Source organism: Phoca vitulina, unplaced genomic scaffold, assembly GCF_004348235.1.
Source record: "Phoca vitulina isolate PV1807 unplaced genomic scaffold, GSC_HSeal_1.0 scaffold24, whole genome shotgun sequence".
NCBI lineage: Eukaryota > Metazoa > Chordata > Mammalia > Carnivora > Phocidae > Phoca > Phoca vitulina.
In genome coordinates this window covers 25321401-25328801 of record NW_022589727.1, presented here as the reverse complement: position 1 = coordinate 25328801, position 7401 = coordinate 25321401, and the positions used below count along the sequence as shown (strand labels likewise).

Genomic DNA, 7401 nt, shown 5'->3' with positions numbered 1-7401 from the left:
TCTCATTAACAGTGTCTGTTGTACATACTTAATGTAAAATAATCGGATGCTAGGCAGGAGACAATAGGGCCCACCCTAACAATGTTGTCAGGGTGCAAAGTTCCAGCAAGAACTGATGCTAATTCTTTTAGTCTTACATTATAAAGACTGTAGCAGTTTCCTAAGTATCTGCATAAGAAAAAAAACTAAAACCAAAACTTGTAACTTAAGAGCTTTAAAGATTATTCCAATAAAACTGATGGATGAGTTACACATTGCCTTTAAAAAAATATATTGGACTACGTTTTCTTTCAATGTATGCATTTATTGTTTAATGATATAAAAAGTGTTCAGTAGCAATTTGACTGATAAATTCTGTATGAGACATTTATCACAGGGACAAGTTAGAGGTAACTTAGTTCCGGCAAAAGTTGCTTCCCTGTGGACTTGGCAAGGGACCAAGTGGAATCGAGTACTTCCCATTTCTTGAGCCTGTTCTGACCAGGATTGGCTTATTGGCCTCCATCTGGGGCTGCCTTTCTTCTGGGTGTTCATGCCCTTGGGTAGAACATGCCAGACTTCATCATCAGGGCCTCTGACCAGATAGCTGTCTTTCCTCAACAAAAGAGGAAGGGAGACTAAGAAAAGGCAACTCCAAGAGAAGGAGGGCTTGGTGCAAAGCTAGGGCACCAGGGTCCTATCTCATTTCTCCTGGTGCTCCAGAGATCAGGCCATATTTGGGGGCCCTGAAAGAAGGCACTAAATAAGTTTCCCCTTAAAAAAATTAATGTATTTATTGGATTTACATAGGCCCACTCCTCCAAAGAGTTCAATATTCAAAATTGATTAGGCTTTGGAGCTGGTCAAGCTCTCTGCGCTCCAAGGGCTGATGAAGATTTTAGCAAGAGCTCAAAAGTAAAAAGTGAGGAGCTGCCAACTGTCTCTGTTGAGTTCTCTATCCATCAAGTGGGGATTGAAACAATCTTGTTAAAACATTTTAAATTCTTAAGCTGCAATTGCATACCTAATCAGAAAATATCGTTTTGCCTACTTCCCAGTGTTTTGAGGATAGCTTCAGGACAATGACATAAATCACCACCAAAGGGTTGAGGAAATGAAATCTGTGCTTGGAGGAGTGTGTAATTCTGGTTTACAGCTTCTGCTGGAAGAAAGCCTTACAGTGCCCCCACTGAAGATCGTTTTTCATTTTTCCCAGCATAGAGCATCTGCTGCTAAGGCAAATGAAAACCAGTTGGAACAAAAAAAAACAGAGATTGGGTTTTAATAATCCTGTATCGTAAATGAGCTTCTCACTGTGTGAACATCGCTCTGAGCAATTTGGTACACCATTTTTATATCCTCTAAATTAGCATAGTGCTTTCCTTCTGAGGGCTAAAATGCTTCGTGTGTATAACCTGGATTTATGTTACGAAACAGAGGGAACAGAGTTGTCGCAGAATGGGAGTGGGACAAAGCTCTTAACCCCTTGCTTCTGTTTCGGTTAGCAGTGTGTAGCTCCCAGAGGGGCAGCGCGGTACAGGGAGTGAGGAGTGGCTTTGATTCTGAAGACCCAGCTGACTCTTAACTCAGCCCGTGCAGATGTGCAGATGGGCTGAGACAGAACAAAGATAAGCCTCCGTGAGTGAGAGTTTCACCTTCTGTAAAACAAGGGCAAGAATACCTTTTTTTGTAGAGATGTAAGAGGGAACAAATGAAATAGTTGCCATTTATTTCCCTGGACTCAGTCCCCTTCCATGGCACCGGTTCTACAGCACCTGGTTTGAAGTTGGTCCGATAGCCTGATTTCTCAATGCCCGCACCCCACCAAGGAGACCCCCCCGGAGAGGACCTGAGAGACCACATTTTGGTGCCTCTGTTAACTCATACATTCACGCTCTGGAATCAAGGCTCGGTTCCCTGGACTGCCTGGCGATCCTTCTGTGTTTCCTAATCAGTTCTTTTCTTTCTCTGCTCACACTATTTTTTTTTAATCTAATTTTTCTTCAAACCCAGTATGCTATGCCTTAATCTCTATTCTCAACAAACGACTTTGACTCTTGCCGTACTGAGAGAAGAAAAAAACAGGCAGAGAACAATATCCTGAGAATTCTCACAATTTCCCATAGCTCTGCGCTTAACTTTATCAGCATTCCTGATTCCGCCTTCTTTGTTCTCAGTGATGTGCTCGCTTTGGCAGCACATATACTAAAACTGGAACACAACAGAGAAGATTAGCATGGCCTTAGCGCAAGGATGACATGCAAATTTGTTCTCACTGTGGCACAGTGAGCCCCCTGCCCCCCTTCGAGGCTTATCTTCCCTTTTTTCTGCTGGATCTCATCCAGTGTCACCTTCTTAGGATCTAGTCTATTAATCATCCACTTTCTTCATTCTATGTTGTTATTTCCCTCTTTAAAGAAATCTTTGCCATGACACCTAATTACATTCAATATTTCCATCTTAAAATAAGAAACCCTTATTGGATCTGGGTTCTAGGTTGACATGGCTGACAGCCTATGTTCTTCCTTTCCCTTTACTGCCAAACTGTTTCCTGCTTCACTTTTACTCATTCTTCAAGCCGCTGTAATCGGACTACCACTCTCCATCTTCATGGAAACTAGTTTTGTCAAGGTCATCTATGATTATTCTGTTTCAATGCCTAATGGTCACTTCCAAGTCTTTATCCTGTTCGACTTCTCTGAAATATTTGTATTCATAAGCCCTCCTCCTATTTAAAATATTCTTTTGTCATCTTTTGAGATTTCACATTCTCTTTGATTTTCCTTCCACCTCTTTGCCTACCCAGTCTCAGCATTCTTTGCAGGTTGCTCTTCCTATAATGTGGTATTCCCCAGGTTTCTACCCTGGGATTTTCTCAGTTCATCCTCTTGGGGGATTGCAATAATTTCCAAGGTTTCATTTAGGGATAGTGAAGCCCAGCTTCACTCTGAATCCTAAGCTTCCACAGACCTCTGTCCAGTAGATAACTTCCTTTAAATGTCTCCTCAGCCTTAAGAGCAAGGTGTGTTTCCATATAAAGTTCTCAACTTCTCCCAAATAGTTCCCCCCCCATTTATTCTATCCCAGGGAGGGGGCCCACATCTTACTCCGTTGCTGAAACCAAAAAAAAACTGGGTGTTGTCTTAGGACCTTCCCTTCCCCCCAGATATGCACTATCAACATATTTAAAGCCAACATCGGAGCCCTAGAGCTTTCATCTATCACCAACTCTGCCCATCATCTCACTGAGATTGCTACCATCCCTGCCTCTGACTTGCTCTTTGTGCCTCAGGCCTGGCCGCTCTCCATCCCCCTTTTGGCACCCACAGCAGTATTTCTACAACCCAAACACAAACCTGACATTTCACTCCCCTGATGGAAACTCTATTCCATAATGCTTTATTGATATACACAAGGTACTTCACAATCCTGCTTCTATTTCACTTTGTGGATTAATAATTTTTATTCCCCCATCCTGAAGTTCTGTGATTCAGATAAACTGAAGAATGGAATGCCCCATAAATTCTCATGCTACCAGCACATACTTCTGCATATTCATTTCCTTCCTCCAGGAGCACCTTTCCCTTCTCCCTCCTGAATTCATCTCACTAACTCTTACCCACCAGATGTCAACTTCCAGCTCACCTCCTCTAGGAAGATTTCATTGTTCTTTTCCCTCTCTTTCCCATTGACTAGCTGTCCCCCATGTAGGCACTATAGTTTTTGCTATAAATTTGGTATTCAGTAATTAATTGGTGCTGCTGCTTCTCCCTCTTCTTCCTCTTCCCCTTCTTCTTCTTCTCTCTTCCTCCTCCTTCTTCTTCCTTCTTTCTACTACTACTACTATTAGCAGACTTAGACCTAAAGCTTTTGGATTCCAAGTTCAGTATTATTTTTATAAAGGACTATATCATTGCTGTGTTTACCTGTCCACTTATCATGAAAAGCCATGATTGCTATGAATGATAATTATGAGCTTTAAGAGGTCCCAAATCATTTGGCAGGCTCTTTGATTCCTCAGGTGTTAGGCATTAATCTTTGTTCTACAGGGAGAGAGCAAAGACATTGCCTCTGCAAAGTGAACGTCAATATCTATCTTCACTGTTGTTCTATGGAGACTGAAGATGTGTGGCCATACAGCCTTTTAGAGTAGTACTGGTGTAATAATCTAGAAGATCCCCATGAATGGAGGAAATTCCTCTTTGGTGACTGCAAGGGATGCTAATGAAGGGGAAGGGGAAAGCAAATGCTAAGTCAGAGACCACCCAACCTCAAATCCTACAAACTAGCATAAGTACTCTGGCTCCTTCTAAGACTTAATAGTCACAAAAATTAAGATTTTAACAAAATATGTCCTGTGATTGGCTCACATGTTCAGGTGACCTTGATTTATATGGAATGTTTTTATTCTCTCTATGTTTAAGGTCAAATGCTTATGGATTCTAATTTGTACCTAAAATTTGTATCTCTTGCTTGTGAGAAGAATGTGAAACTCTTCATTTGATTAACACTACATAATATACTTTTCAAGTTGTCAGGACTATAAACATTCAAATGAGAAAAGTCATTGTGTTTTAGTAGCATGTACACCCTTTGGTCTGGATAATGAGCACAAATATAAAAGCCTAATTATCACTGCTGTTTTACACTCCATGGAGTGTTGACAACGTGTGAGACACCTTACAGAGTACAGGAAAAATACAGTGTCTGACCTGATTGAAGATTGGTAGTCCTTTAAGAGAATTGATTTTTAATTGATCACCAAATATGCCATTATATTTGCTAAAAATTGTTTTAAAGAATAATTCTTGTCATTATTTTTACTGTTATTGGTAGCTATTAATAGGTATGATAGATTGCATGATGTCAGGTTAGTCTTAAGTGTTAGACATATAAAAACAAAGATACTATTTATAAAGTGTATTTTAATCATTTATTTTGTAAATTGACATATGTGACCAATTTGATAGGTTAGGAAATACAGTCTTGTGAGCTGCCAAAGCAATGTTTGATCCAGTAATGAGATGCACTCGTGTGTCTGATCCTCTGCTAAGTTCTAATGTTGCAGAGACAACTGGGGCCTGGTCTCTGCCTCACCACTCCTATCATAAGCCATGCAAGTTATCTGTTACAATAATAGAACCGCAGGCAAAGGCAAAGGAAGCTCCAAGACCAGTGTGAGCAGCTGCCTAAGAACAGGTGGTCTTAGTGAAACAGGCGACTTAGGAGGATAAAAAGGTGTTCACTAGGCAGACAGAAAAAGAGGTGGAAGGAAACTAGATAATGAAGAACATCACTAATAAAGTTACTTAGTAATTGATTGTCTAAATTCACTATCATTTTTGATAGTGAAAGGGAGTTATTTATAATTATGCTGGAACAGTAGCCAATATTGGGTAAAGAACGGCAAATGATCACTCTACTTATATGCCATCCTAATGTGTTGGAGAACAGCTAAATGGTTCCAAGGTTGTGACATGAATAAATTTTCATTCTTGTTGGCAGTGAGGTAGATAACTAGGAAGAGAGAGAGCACAGACAGAGTGATCACTTAGTTGACTAACACATTCAGTTCTGTAAGTAACAGTGTTAAGAGCCTCATCTGAGGCAGGATCCCCAAGAACAGAAGAGGTAATAGATTTGAAATATTTTTAGAATTCAGAATCAGTAGGACTGGTAACTCGATTTGGAATATTAAGAGGAGGAAATATTTTAGGATAACTGCAGAGTTTCTGGGTTGGATGACTGTCTTGATGGTACAATTAATTAATATAAAGATCATAGGAAAGTCAGTAGGAATTGATGGAGGGAGAGCGTACAATCAGTGTTGGAGGCTAAGCTTGATGTGTTTATGGGACACAGTGTGGTAGAAATGTCCAGGGCAGATGTTCAGATGAAAAGTTAAGGCTGTGGATGAAAACATGAAATTATCATAATTCTAAAACTACTTGGCTTCAATTGAATTTTTCTCACTGTCAGTACTTGCTTGAATTCCTGGAAGGACCTCTTTGGCTTTTCAATATTAACTCTCTTAATGTTAATGTGTCTACTAGAAATAAAAGTCTAAAATTCTATTGCATTCCTGTTTTATAGCAAATATCTTCTCTAACGATCTCATTGGAGAATATTTGTTTGCTTGTTTTCATAGCTCTCTTTCAAAATATTTTGCACAGGTTGTTTTCAAAGCACTCACAGATGAAATTTGTAGGCCATGGGTAACCCACTGACAGATATTGCATAATGCCACTTAGCACCATTGTGCTTGAGGGTATGACCCATACCCCACATTCCATTCTATGGCTTCATCTGTCATCGTCACTGAGATACATTTAGGTATAATGAAACCATCCACCTAGAAACACTACCATAAGCTCAAACATACAAACTCTTATTCATTTACTGTTCAAACAGTTAGTAAGGCCCTTAGTGCTTTTAAAGGTAGGAGGGTTCAGGTAGTAGCAGATGCTCTCCCAATGGCTAATCTTAATTACAATTACGATGTTTCTCTTGGTTGAGCTGATGTAAAGTTGCCCTGTACAACTCTTTGAATTTCTGCCTCTGAGCTTGCTATGAACCCATTTTTCCACTTTTTTGTGGGTCATAGACTACCCAAGTTTGTGTGATATGAACCATTATTAGTGGGCAGAATCTTTAAGTAATTTTTAGTTAAGTAATTTAGCTAAGTATTTAATTCTGTAGCAAACTTGATGATGTCACTCTCCCACTTGGACTTTTTCAATGGCTCCCAATGCCTCTAGGATAAAATTTAAACTCTTTGGCATGTTGTATAAGGTCATTTACAATAAGATTTGGGTCTAACTTGGTTGATCGCCACCTTCTCTCACACATCTTTCTGTCTAGTCATATGGGTCTCTACCTGCATTATCCACAAATGGCCCTTTTATCTCTCATTCTGGGTTATGTTTTGTTCTTTGTTCCTATTCCTGGTTCCCTCTTATCTCCTCCTCCTGGATAAATCTTACCTGTCCTTCAATATTACTCTTAGGTATCATTTCCTCTGAGAAATATTCTTTGTTTCTCAAACTGAGTTAAGGGACTCTAGTACTTGCTCTTATAGCACTCTGTATTTATTTCTATCCCAGCACCTACCATGCTCTATATTAAATATCTGCGATTAATTTGTCTCCTTGCAGCAGACATTTCCTTGAGGCTGGGAACCATGTTTTCATCTTAATAGCTCCAGCATCTCACTCAATACCTGGAACATGGGAGTTGCTCAATAAATGTTTGAGTGCAATGAGTGAGTAGAAGAATAAATATGCTTTCTGTGGCATCCTCTTCCCCAGGTTTCTAGCATTCCCTGTCTCCCTCCCTTCCCTGTCCCTTGGAGCTTTCTTTCCAAGGCTATGGGAAGCCATATTCTTACTCAAGCTCAGAGCACCTCTGAGCTCTTGTGACTCA

At 40.0% G+C, this 7401-nt stretch overlaps 1 pseudogene; it reads left to right on the top strand.

Moving 5' to 3' along the window:
- Positions 1-2160: 2160 nt before the first annotated feature.
- LOC116642886 lies at positions 2161-2248 on the top strand (annotated as a pseudogene).
- Positions 2249-7401: the final 5153 nt, after the last annotated feature.